The sequence below is a fragment of the Tamandua tetradactyla genome, chromosome 6 (genome assembly GCF_023851605.1).
Source record: "Tamandua tetradactyla isolate mTamTet1 chromosome 6, mTamTet1.pri, whole genome shotgun sequence".
In the NCBI taxonomy this organism is placed as follows: Eukaryota; Metazoa; Chordata; class Mammalia; order Pilosa; family Myrmecophagidae; genus Tamandua; species Tamandua tetradactyla.
In genome coordinates this window covers 97,147,607-97,160,427 of record NC_135332.1, presented here as the reverse complement: position 1 = coordinate 97,160,427, position 12,821 = coordinate 97,147,607, and the positions used below count along the sequence as shown (strand labels likewise).

General features: G+C 36.9%; 1 protein-coding gene across 5 annotated transcripts in view; it reads left to right on the top strand.

Annotated features, from left to right (window-relative positions):
- ATP6V1H (ATPase H+ transporting V1 subunit H) overlaps positions 1-12,821 on the top strand; it is a 152,435-nt gene that overhangs the window by 109,286 nt on the left and 30,328 nt on the right. The window contains exon 14 of one of the 5 annotated variants that reach the window (XR_013178172.1): positions 3,064-3,153. The exons of the other annotated variants lie outside the window; for them this stretch is intronic. The gene's annotated coding sequence lies outside the window, so the exon portion shown is untranslated. The remainder of the gene's footprint in view (positions 1-3,063; positions 3,154-12,821) is intronic. 5 annotated transcript variants of the gene reach the window in all.

Genomic DNA, 12,821 nt, shown 5'->3' with positions numbered 1-12,821 from the left:
AATTCAGATTCACCACTCATATTTCATGCATTCTAGCTTTCTATTTTTGAAATAAAGTAGTCACGATTTTCTCTCGTTTTTATCTTTCAATCAAAATTACTGACCTTTTGGCACCCTCTTAAAACAAGATAAAACTAAAGAGTAACTGCTTAGATGTGCTGGTGCGCCTTTGCTGGGCTGGACGTGACAACCAGGACTCATGGGTCGGAGGTTCAGTCTTTCGGTGCTCTTCTAAACAGTTCAGTGCCTCTATTCCACAGCCCTCAAAGGGTGCACTGGTGATGGATGTTTTTGTCAGGAAATAATAAATAAATATGTGTTACCTGTAGCAGACATTAATGCTACTAGGACTTCCAAAGGAAAGAATTAAAGGTGTATTAGAAAGAGATTTGAAGATTCAGGCAGATATAGTATAGGAGACTGTTCAGGAATGTTGCTATGGCCTCATAGAACATATTATGGTCTTGCCATATAAGTACTTTTCTCATAAGTAATGTAAGTTATGTGTTCTTTCGACAAGTGCTTTTTGAGCACTTAGTATACTGTTATTTTGAGTGCTGGGCCATGGATTTCATGGAAGTGGGACAGCTTTATATATGATGATTAGAGAAGGCCCAAACAGCTGAACTGAGTCAGTGGTGATGAGAGTGAGCCAGCCCATGCTACCTGGTTATGGGGATAGACATTTCAGGTGGGGGAATGAGAAGTGAAAAGTCCACAAAGCAAACATGAGCTTGGCTTGAAAGCAGTGTCTAAGGTGTGTTTAGTTGTCAACACTTGGGGGTGGTAGGTCGTGCTACTGGCATCATGTTGGTAGGAGCCAGAGATGCTGCTAAACATCCACTGTACGATACACAGGACAGCCCTCCATAGCAAAGTGTTGTTTGTGCCGAGGTTGAGAAACTCAGAATTGACAGAAAACAGGGCCTGTGTGGAAAAAAGATGAGCTAGGAGGGGTAAGCGGAGATCCCATTATGTAGGGCTTTGTTTGACTTTAATTTTATGAGTTAAAAGCCATTAAAAGGTTCTTAAATGGGGAAATGATAAGATTTGATATATTTGTTAATAACATCATTCTGGCTACGTTGTGGAGGCTGAATTGTAGGGGGAGGGGAGGAGAGGGAGCAATGAAAGCAAAAAGACCATTTAGTGGGCTCTCATGGTGGCCCAGGCAAAGATGGTTGGCGGTTTAGACTAGAATGAAGAAGGTGGAGATAACGATGAGCAGACAGATTTGGGGTAGATTTCAGAACTACCAGTTGTGGACTGAAAATATTTTCACTTTTTTTCATATCTTCAGTGCAAGAAAATGGGATCAATGCAAAGAGCATTCCAAAATGCTTTTTGTTCAAATAGCAGGGGGGAGAAAATTAGGTCTACCACTAAAACATAGAATAGTCCATTGGGTTTCCCTCCTTGTTTTGCTTTTCTTGAAACTGTATCTTTGAACATAAATGAATTACTTAGTAATTTGATATGTCTTAATTTGTTTATTGTCTCTTCTATGAAATTAAATTGAAGAGTGTTAACATTTAATAGCATTTGAAGCTATTGCAACCAGTGGGCTTATTGCCAAATGTTTTTCTAAAGTTTCTGTGAAACAGTTTTATTCTCTGTTTTTGAACAAAGGAATGATGAAGTATAATTTTTGTTAATAAAATAGAATTTCATTTTAATTGTTCTCCCTCTCTTGAAACTTATTGTGGAGTTTTGAGATTTTTTTTTAATTGTATCTTCCTGATATGAAAGACCAGACATGTATGAAATAGGATGTTGACCATTTCCCTGTGCCAATTGAGACAATTTTATGGTTGAGAATTTGTGTTGTTCAGATGATCATGCATTGAGGGTGAAATATTTAAAACTAGAATATTTCTCTTGATTTGAAGAACTTGACTAAATCTCATATTACATTTTCTGTTGTACATAGTACTTAATACTTATGTAATACATTTATGATTACAAGAGTAGTACATTTATGATTACAAAAGGAGAAGTAAGTCCTTTTATAGCCAGAAACTGCTTTATGTGCATTCATTCTTTATTGACTAGCTGATGAAAGAACATCCTTTCCCCCCGCCACTCTTTCTAATTATATGTCAACTTATTTTAACTTTAATCTTTTAATTATGACAAATCTCATTTGCATTTAATGAAGAAGCTTAGTATCAGTATATTCCCATGCTTTCTTTATAAATAAATTTTTATATGAAGGAAGTTAGAATTCACAGGTAACTTAATATATTTTGTTGGACTAATAAATTTCCCTGGCTCTTTCTGCAAGAGAATGAAAATTGCTCAAATAATAGCAATTTATTTCTTTACTTTTCTACCCTAAATGACTTCTAGATCTTTGATGTTGCCTTGTTCCTAGTGCCATAATTTTTAATGTAGTAAACTTAACATTTATTTTTTACTTCTGGGAACTTCTTTTAAAGCATAATTTTTAAAAATTACATTTGAAGTGTAAATTGGATACTTAGGAAATCATAGAACTTGTCTGACTATGATTTGATTTGGATTCAGTTTTAGGAGTTAAATATTAAATATTTTAGTAATGTAGAGATAGGTTTGAATTTATGTAAGTATTTTAGTAATGTAACTTCATGAAAATACTGATGTAATTATTTTTGACAGTTTTATGATTGATTTCAGTGAATGGCAGTCTTAGAATAGCCTGTGTTTCTCTCCTTCCATTTGAACATCTATGTTTACATGGTATAATCTGGATTACAGATAACCCTAACCGAGGTAGGGGCGGGGAGTGAGGTGGCAGCGGGGACAGCTGTCACTATCCTGGGCTTCCTTGGCTCAAGAGTCCTCTTTGCCAGGTCAGCCCTGCCCTTCATAGCACATACACCTCTGACTTCCTCAAGCTCCCTGTTGCATTCCTGCCACAAACCTTGTTCTTTTGAGCACTGCTGGATTTTTATTTATAAATTTATTTATACATTTGGCAAAATATAGAAGCAATGATAACTTACTGTAGAGAAATTTTGTGAATAACACCTAAATTATACTTATAATTTAACATCATGCAATGTCATCGTTTTTCTCCTACAGAGTGATTTTAAATGTAATCAACCTGTAATTCAGAAGCAGCATTTGTGCATATGGACAGCTCAGGACTTCAGGGAAGAGACACTGACTTGTGTAGGTAGAGGATCTCATGCAGAATTTTCTATTAGTGTTTCTAGAGTCTTTCCCAATCTTTTATTCAAACAGAATAATACATTATGAGAGTGTTACCCTCTCTGATCGTTTATGTACAGGTAAATTAAAATAATTGGATGAACCCAAAAAGCCAAGTGCCTGAGTGAACATTGCTTTGTTTTCTGATGTTAACATTCTGCTTGGAATATTTTAGTTATTCTCTAAGTGTATAGCTATAAGTACAGTGATTAAAATAGTCACTTATGAACTAAATTGATAGGAAAAACCCATATTGTCTGTTTCAATCTTATACTATTAATAATCACATTACTAAAACATTCCAAATGGTTTTTAACAAACATGTTAACATTTCCAGGATTAATTTAGAAAATGGTAATTTCTCTCTGGGTACCTGGAATTTTCCACATTACTTTTAGAGCATTTTTAGTGGGTGAACATTTGAAATTGTCTTTTGTGTCATATATTTAGTGGATTTTTCAAACAAATATAACTGCACTTTAAAAAATACCAGAATCCATTTTAAGTACAGAAGAATTTTCTATAGCTGTTGGCGCACCATCGCCTGAGTGACTCAGGGGTCTCCCAGTCTAAAGTTACTCCTCCTTTACTACTTAGAGGGATTTTCACACTGTGTGAACTCTGTTTTTCTGGATACTTTGTATCACTTAATTATAATTGGTTTTGGAGATGCCGTTTTAATAGGCATCTTAGATTATTGCAAAGTACCAGCTTCAGTAAATGTTAGGAATAATGCGTTTTTTGACAGTAAAGAAAATAAAACCACTGAAGGATAACTGAATCGATGCATTTCATCATTAGATATAAAATAAAATGCAAATTTCATACATAGATTCCTGTGACTAAGTTGTAAGGGTCTACTGGGTTAAGTGTCTGTTTTGGTTTTGTTTGGTTAAGAAAAACTTCTTAGATAAATTGATGTCTTTATGGGATTTTGAAGAATTTCACTTAGATGTCTAAAATAGAAGGCTTGGCTAGTAATGAGAAGTGGAGAAAAATGAATTTGCTTGTTTTGTTTTTAAATGCTTTCTCTCATTTCTCTTTCTATGGGTGAGGTAGTTACATTTATGCTAGTGTGGCATATTGAATTTCAGCAGCTTCTCGTGTGCTTTAGTAATCAAATAAGCTTCAGTAGAATGGTCTGTTTAGTGGCTAGAAATGAATTAAATAAAAATTAAGCAAACTTAATTTACTCAACTAAGGGATTTAATTATTTGAATTATTTTCTTATTTTCCTTTATGTATGTTGTATCTTGATGGGGAAAAATCTTTTAGGTGAAGGAATTAAGTTGACAAATTTTAGTCAGTATTGAAAATCTGAGGACTCCACCAAAACAAGTGATGATAAGTCCACTATCTTAAGGAAGGCACCTTTTTTTTTGTTTTTTTTTTTTTGGAGGTAGCTTGTTTTTTTTATTAATTAAAAAAAGAATTAACAAAACAATTAGAAATCATTCCATTCTACATGTACAATCAGTAATTCTTAATAACATCACATAGTTGCATATTCATCATTTCTTAGTACATTTGCATCGATTTAGAAAAAGAAATAAAAAGACAACAGAATAAGAATTAAAACATTAATAGAAAGAAAAAAAAAACCCTATACCTCACATGCAGCTTCATTCAGTGTTTTAACATAATTGCATTACAATTGGGTAGTATTGTGCTGTCCATTTCTGAGTTTTTATATCCAGTCCCGTTGTACAGTCTGTATCCCTTCAGCTCCAATTACCCCTTCTCTTTTTTTTTTTTTTTAATTAACGGAAAAAAAGAAATTAACCCAACATTTAGAAATCATACCATTCTACATATGCAATCAGTAATTCTTAACATCATCACATAGATGCATGATCATCAATTCTTAGTACATTTGCATCGGTTTAGAAGAACTAGCAACATAACCGAAAAAGATATAGAATGTTAATATAGAGACAAAAATAAAAGTAATAATAGTAAAGTCAAAACAAAACAAAACAAAAACCAATAGCTCAGATGCAGCTTCATTCAGTGTTTTAACAAGATTACTTTACAGTTAGGTATTATTGTGCTGTCCATTTTTGAGTTTCTGTATCTAGTCCTGTTGCACAGTCTGTATCCCTTCAACTCCAATTGCCCAATATCTTACCCTGTTTCTACCTCCTGCTGGACTCTGTTACCAATGACATATTCCAAATTTATTCTCGAATGTCTGTTCACATCAGTGGGACCATACAGTATTTGTCCTTTAGTTTTTGGCTAGACTCACTCAGCATAATGTTCTCTAGGTCCATCCATGTTATTACATGCTTCATAAGTTTATCCTGTCTTAAAGCTGCATAGTATTCCATCGTATGTATATACCACAGTTTGTTTAGCCACTCTTCTGTTGATGGAGATTTCGGCTGTTTCCATCTCTTTGCAATTGTAAATAATGCTGCTATAAACATTGGTGTGCAAATGTCCGTTTGTGTCTTTGCCCTTAAGTCCTTTGAGTAGATTCCCAGCAATGGTATTGCTGGGTCGTATGACAATTCTATATTCAGCTTTTTGAGGAACCGCCAAACTGCCTTCCACACTGGTTGCACCTTTTGACATTCCCACCAACAGTGGATAAGTGTGCCTCTTTCACCACATCCTCTCCAGCACTTGTCATTTTCTGTTTTGTTGATAATGGCCATTCTGGTGGGTGTGAGATGATATCTCATTGTGGTTTTGATTTGCATTTCTCTAATGGCCAGGGACATTGAGCATCTCTTCATGTGCCTTTTGGCCATTTGTATTTCCTCTTCTGAGAGGTGTCTGTTCAAGTCTTTTTCCCATTTTGTAATTGGGTTGGCTGTCCTTTTTGTTGTTGAGATGAACAATCTCTTTATAAATTCTGGATACTAGACCTTTATCTGATATATCATTTCCAAATATTGTCTCCCATTGTGTAGGCTGTCTTTCTACTTTCTTGATGAAGTTCTTTGATGCACAAAAGTGTTTAATTTTGAGGCGCTCCCATTTATTTATTTCCTTCTTCAGTGTTCTTGCTTTAGGTTTAAGGTCCATAAAACCGCCTCCAGTTGTAAGATCCATAAGATATCTCCCAACATTTTCCTCTAACTGTTTTATGGTCTTAGACCTAATGTTTAGATCTTTGATCCATTTTGAGTTAACTTTTGTATAGGGTGTGAGAGATGGGTCTTCTTTCATTCTTTTGCATATGGATATCCAGTTCTCTAGGCACCATTTATTGAAGAGACTGCTCTGTCCCAGGTGAGTTGGCTTGACTGCCTTATCAAAGATCAAATGTCCATAGATGAGAGGGTCTATATCTGAGCACTCTGTTCGATTCCATTGGTCGATATATCTATCTTTATGCCAATACCATGCTGTTTTGACCACTGTGGCTTCATAATATGCCTTAAAGTCCGGCAGTGTGAGACCTCCAGCTTCGTTTTTTTTCCTCAAGATGTTTTTAGGAATTCGGGGCACCCTGCCCTTCCAGATAAATTTGCTTATTGGTTTTTCTATTTCTGAAAAATAAGTTGTTGGGATTTTGATTGGTATTGCATTGAATCTGTAAATCAATTTAGGTAGGATTGACATCTTAACTATATTTAGTCTTCCAATCCATGAACATGGTATGCCCTTCCATCTATTTAGGTATTCTGTGATTTCTTTTAGCAGTTTTTTGTAGTTTTCTTTATATAGGTTTTTTTTGTCTCTTTAGTTAAATTTATTCCTAGGTATTTTATTCTTTTAGTTGCAATTGTAAATGGGATTCATTTCTTGATTTCCCCCTCCACTTGTTCATTGCTAGTGTGTAGAAATGCTACAGATTTTTGAATGTTGATCTTGTAACCTGCTACTTTGCTGTACTCATTTATTAGCTCTAGTAGTTTTGTTGTGGATTTTTCCGGGTTTTCGACGTATAGTATCATATCGTCTGCAAACAGTGGTAGTTTTACTTCTTCCTTTCCAATTTTGATGCCTTGTATTTCTTTTTCTTGTCTAATTGCTCTGGCTAGAACCTCCAACACAATGTTGAATAATAGTGGTGATAGTGGACATCCTTGTCTTTTTCCTGATCTTAGGGGGAAAGTTTTCAATTTTTCCCCATTGAGGATGATATTAGCTGTGGGTTTTTCATATATTCCCTCTATCATTTTAAGGAAGTTCCCTAGTATTCCTATCTTTTGAAGTGTTTTCAACAGGAAAGGATGTTGAATCTTGTCAAATGCCTTCTCTGCATCAATTGAGATGATCATGTGATTTTTCTGCTTTGATTTGTTGATATGGTGTATTACATTAATTGATTTTCTTATGTTGAACCATCCTTGCATACCTGGGATGAATCCTACTTGGTCATGATGTATAATTCTTTTAATGTGTTGTTGGATACGATTTACTAGAATTTTATTGAGGATTTTTGCATCTGTATTCATTAGAGAGATTGGTCTGTAGTTTTCTTTTTTTTGTAATATCTTTGCCTGGTTTTGGTATGAGGGTGATGTTGGCTTCATAGAATGAATTAGGTAGTTTTCCCTCCGCTTCGATTTTTTTGAAGAGTTTGAAGAGAATTGGTACTAATTCTTTCTGGAACGTTTGGTAGAATTCACATCTGAAGTCATCTGGTCCTGGACTTTTCTTTTTAGGAAGCTTTTGAATGACTAATTCAATTTCTTTACTTGTGATTGGTTTGTTGAGGTCATCTATTTCTTCTTGTGTCAAAGTTGGTTGTTCATGTCTTTCCAGGAACCCGTCCATTTCATCTAAATTGTTGTAGTTATTAGCGTAAAGTTGTTCATAGTATCCTGTTATTACCTCCTTTATTTCTGTGAGGTCAGTAGTTATGTCTCCTCTTCCATTTCTGATCTTATTTATTTGCATCCTCTCTCTTCTTCTTTTTGTTAATCTTGATAAGGGCCCATCAATCTTATTGATTTTCTCATAGAACCAACTTCTGGTCTTATTGATTTTCTCTATTGTTTTCATGTTTTCAATTTCATTTATTTCTGCTCTAATCTTTGTTATTTCTTTCCTTTTGCTTGCTTTGGGATTAGTTTGCTGTTCTTTCTCCAGTTCTTCCAAGTGAACAGTTAATTCCTGCATTTTTGCCTTCTCTTCTTTTCTGATATAGGCATTTAGGGCAATACATTTCCCTCTTAGCACTGCCTTTGCTGCATCCCATAAGTTTTGATATGTTGTGTTTTCATTTTCATTTGCCTCGAGGTATTTACTAATTTCTCTTGCAATTTCTTCTTTGACCCACTCGTTGTTTAAGAGTGTGTTGTTGAACCTCCACGTATTTGTGAATTTTCTGGCATTCCACCTATTATTGATTTCCAACTTCATTCCTTTATGATCCGAGAAAGTGTTGTGTATGATTTCAATCTTTTTAAATTTGTTAAGACTTGCTTTGTGACCCAGCATATGGTCTATCTTTGAGAATGATCCATGAGCACTTGAGAAAAAGGTGTATCCTGCTGTTGTGGGATGTAATGTCCTATAAATGTCTGTTAAGTCTAGCTCCTTTATAGTAATATTCAGATTCTCTATTTCTTTATTGATCCTCTGTCTAGATGTTCTGTCCATTGATGAGAGTGGGGAATTGAAGTCTCCAACTATTATGGTATTTGTGTCTATTTCCTTTTTCAGTGTTTGCAGTGTATTCCTCACGTATTTTGGGGCATTCTGGTTCGGTGCGTAAATATTTATGATTGTTATGTCTTCTTGTTTAATTGTTCCTTTTATTAGTAGATAGTGTCCTTCTTTGTCTCTTTTAACTGTTTTACATTTGAAATCTAACTTGTTGGATATTAGTATAGCCACTCCTGCTATTTTCTGGTTGTTATTTGCGTGAAATATCTTTTCCCAACCTTTCACTTTCAACCTATGTTTATCGTTGGGTCTAAGATGTGTTTCCTGTAGACAGCATATAGAAGGATCCTGTTTTTTAATCCATTCTGCCATTCTCTGTCTTTTGATTGGGGAATTCAGTCCATTAACATTTAGTGTTATTATTGTTTGGATAATATTTTCCTCTACCATTTTGCCTTTTGTATTATATATATCATATCTGACTTTCCTTCTTTCTACACTCTTCTCCATACCTCTCTCTTCTGTCTTTTTGTATCTGACTCTAGTGCTCCCTTTAGTATTTCTTGCAGAGCTGGTCTCTTCGTCACAAATTCTCTCAGTGACTTTTTGTCTGAGAATGTTTTAATTTCTCCCTCATTTTTGAAGGACAATTTTGCTGGATATAGGAGTCTTGGTTGGCAGTTTTTCTCTTTTAGTAATTTAAATATATCATCCCACTGTCTTCTAGCCTCCATGGTTTCTGCTGAGAAATCTACACATAGTCTTATTGGGTTTCCCTTGTATGTGATGGATTGTTTTTCTCTTGCTGCTTTCAAGATCCTCTCTTTCTCTTTGACCTCTGACATTCTAACTAGTAAGTGTCTTGGAGAACGCCTATTTGGGTCTAATCTCTTTGGGGTGCGCTGCACTTCTTGGATCTGTAATTTTAGGTCTTTCATAAGAGTTGGGAAATTTTCAGTGAAAATTTCTTCCATTAGTTTTTCTCCTCCTTTTCCCTTCTCTTCTCCTTCTGGGACACCCACAACACGTATATTTGTGTGGTTCATATTGTCCTTGAGTTCCCTGATACCCTGTTCAAATTTTTCCATTCTTTTCCCGATAGTTTCTGTTTGTTTTTGGAATTCAGATGTTCCATCCTCCAAATCACTAATTCTATCTTCTGTCTCTTTGAATCTATCATTGTAGGTATCCATTGTTTTTTCTATCTTTTCTACTTTGTCCTTCACTTCCATAAGTTCTGTGATTTGTTTTTTCAGTTTTTCTATTTCTTCTTTATGTTCAGCCCATGTCTTCTTCATGTCCTCCCTCAATTTATCGATTTCATTTTTGAAGAGTTTTTCCATTTCTGTTCGTATATTCAGCTTTAGTTGTCTCAGCTCCTGTATCTCATTTGAACTATTGGTTTGTTCCTTTGACTGGGCCATATTTTCAATTATTTGAGCGTGATCCGTTATCTTCTGTTGGCGTCTGCGCATTTAGACAGATTTCCCTGGGTATTGGATCCAAAAGTTTGTAAGATTTTTCTGTGAAATCTCTGGGTTCTGTTTTTCTTATCCTGCCCAGTAGGTGGCGCTCGTGGCACACGTTTGTCTGCGGGTCCCACCAGTAAAAGGTGCTGTGGGACCTTTAACTTTGGAAAACTCTCGCCTTCCGGGAGGTTCACTAGCCGAAGCGGCTTGGAAGAGTTCTAGCCGGCCCGGGGTCCGAACGCAGGGAGGGTTGCTGGCCGCCGCAGCCCGGGAAAGCGCCCGTCTGAATTTCCTAGTTGGCCCGGGCGACAAGCGTGGCGGGAGGGCGCCAGCGGCAGCGGCCCGCCCGGGAGAGTGCACGTTCCCGGGGAGTCACGGGTTTGGAAGGGGCCTCCCCCGCCCGTCACCGTTCTCCGCGGCCTGGGGATTTCCGATCCAATTCTTTCAGTTGGTTCGGGGGGCCACGCGTGGTGTGGGCGCCAGCCGCCGCGGTTTCAGGGGACCGCCTCTCCAATTCTCCCAGCCAGCCCGGGAAGGGGGAAGGGAGTTACTCCGGCCGCTTGCCGCCCCGCCCGGTGAAGCCCGCGCGCCTCGGCGATCTCACCCGAGCGGCTTCTCTCAGCCAGCCAGCTGTTCCAGGATGGGGTACGCTGTCTTTTTTATCTCTGTTGTGGCTTTGGGCGCTGTTCTATATCGTTTCTACTCCCCTAGTAGCTGTCCTGGAGAAGAAACTAAGATCCGCGCGTCTTACTAAGCCGCCATCTTCTCCGGAAGTCCAGGAAGGCACCTTTTGAAGTAAATATTCTTTAATTGGATATTTATTAAATTTACACTTTAAGAGAATTATGCAGTGACATAGTAGGTACTTTATTTATTTATTTATTATTTGCATGGGCATGTACCGGGAAGTAGGTACTTTCTTAATGTTCCAATTTAGAACCCTCTTAAATGAGTTAAGTGAAGTTTATTACCTCTTCTTAGTTATGCTTTTTAAATGAATTCACTAAAAAGGTGCTGAAGTGTTAATGTTAGCCAAAGTCTTTCTAAAAAGCTCACATTTCTTGGACGTACACAGCATCATAGCTCTACCACATTTTGTACTTGGTGTACTTTTAAAGAAGCTATCTCTTTTTGCCTCACTTTCCTTAAGGGCTCACAGACCTGGGATTTGTAGAATCCTGAAATGAAAACAGTCTCTTGGGTGACAGTCTTTCCTATTGCTAATATCCCAGAACTATCCTATGAGATAATTTAGTTTGTTTGGAAAAAGTGCTGTGTGATTTGTGTCCATCTGCTTTCCCAGTTAAGGGGATATTTACTTTTAACTATTCAGTCATCGTCAAGGACACTTGTGCGATAATTCAGTACATGCTGGAGTAGAGAAATATGGAGTAGAGAATAAAGGCATGAACACCTGAGGCCATGCAGAGTCCCGAGGGCCACACGTGGAGTGTGTACAGGAGTTTTAGGAGCTAGACACCATGCCTGATACATCCTGGTGTAGTTCAGAGGAAAGCGTCTTGGGGAGGAGACATTTGTGCTGAGTTATTTGGTAAAGATGTCAACGGAGCAGAGGGAGCACTTCCCAGCCAAGGCCCTGTGTGAGCTCATGGACTTACTGACAGCGGCACTGTTGCTAAATACAAAAGAGAGTCCTCAGGGACTGAGAGAATGCCACACAGCTGCATTGTACACATTGCACACTGTCTTAGTTTCTCAGGAAGACCAACATAATCACAGTAATCTGAACACCAATTTTATTTCTTTTAGGATTTTTTTTTAGTAAGGGATTGGTCTTCCTCACTTGGTGGGAACTCTGCATTTAGGCAAGTACAGAGCTTTTTCAGTAGCAAAATATCTTTTGGGATTTTTTTTGTAGGCATAATGCCTTTTAGAATCTGCATCTGTATTCATCAGCACATAGGAAGTTGCATCTGAAGAAGAAAAGATGATACAACATTAAGTAAAACCTTGTCTGGGTTACAGTATGAGAGAAAGAGGCAGAGAAGAAGCTGGCTGGGCATTTTACTTTCCAGACAGAGCGTGGCCCTCCTGAGCCAGAAACAACTTCATGTTATTCCTACTTCTCCTTTCTTTCTGATTTCATTTCAGGTAGTTATCTTGAGAAAAATTTGATTCAATATCAGCTTCCTGTCTCAGTTATGATTCTCTGAAAATGGCATTAGAGACTTTGATGTCTTCTAATGTCATCATAAAACTTTGATATGTTTTATGATGGATGTTATGCAGCTGCTAGAAATGTATCTCCTAATCAAGCTTTATATTAGAAACTGGTACTAAAGATTGTATTTGGTATGCCAAGAGTGAGTGCTTTCTCATGTTAATATAATTTTAAGAGAAATAATCAGGAGGCATGTAGATTACTGTAGTGATTGCTGAGATGGCCTGTGTGGTAAAAGTGATTATGTATTCATGGTTGGAATGTTAGTAATGCTAGCAAAATATTTAACATCATTCTAATTTTGTTTTGTCTACGTGAGGAAATTGTGTGTTTGTATGTATGTGTATATACGTGTATATGTGTATGTGTGTGTATACATATATGTGCACACACCTGTTCTCTTTTCTAAG